The 612-nt window shown below is 32.8% G+C and overlaps 1 pseudogene across 1 annotated transcript in view; it reads right to left on the reverse strand.

The window, feature by feature from the left end:
• Window positions 1–385: 385 nt before the first annotated feature.
• LOC144964112 (DC-STAMP domain-containing protein 2-like) overlaps window positions 386–612 on the reverse strand; it is a 51,111-nt pseudogene continuing 50,884 nt past the window's right edge. The window contains exon 13 of the transcript XR_013643748.1: window positions 386–612. This exon is cut by the window's right edge and continues 1,214 nt beyond it. The product of XR_013643748.1 is annotated as a DC-STAMP domain-containing protein 2-like (transcript).

The following is a 612-nucleotide window of genomic DNA, read 5'->3' on the forward strand; positions in this document are numbered from 1 at the left end:
TTTTAGAAATAGAAATTTAGAAAGAAAAGAACATGAAGGAAAAAAATTGTCGCTTCTACTCTCTTTTCTGTTGGTCACCATTTTAATAATATCAATTTCTTTTCCATTGTTACTTGGGGGCTGACTTACTTTGCTTTTTTTTTTTTAGAAAGCCTTAGCTCAGAGTTTTTCAACAGGTATCATCTCAAGATATTTCTTTCGTAAGATTTATAATGTACAACACAGTACAACAAGAGGTCTGCACTTATATGACCCAAAACAAATAATGATTATAAACAATGATATTATATAATTCTCGTTGTTATAAACACATCAAATTGAACACTAAAACGGAAACTTTTAAATATCAACTGATTTCAAACGAGATGCTGATGAAACTAATTAAAAATTAAAATTGAGCTTTAAATAGTGCAATATCCACTAAATGTGCTCAAAGCGCTTTACAAGGGGTCCCTGGTCAACAGCAACATTTAACATGTAGGACGGGACATGACGCCTGTTAAGCGATATTACAATTTTTTCGGGACAAAGACAACGCTGTTAATGGCCAGGTACTCATTTTACACCTGAGTACGGTGAGATAATGTGAGTAAATAGCCTTTTCCAAGGACT

Source organism: Berghia stephanieae, chromosome 2 (genome assembly GCF_034508935.2).
Source record: "Berghia stephanieae isolate SIO BIC M18660-M18661 chromosome 2, UCSD_Bste_1.3, whole genome shotgun sequence".
NCBI lineage: Eukaryota > Metazoa > Mollusca > Gastropoda > Nudibranchia > Aeolidiidae > Berghia > Berghia stephanieae.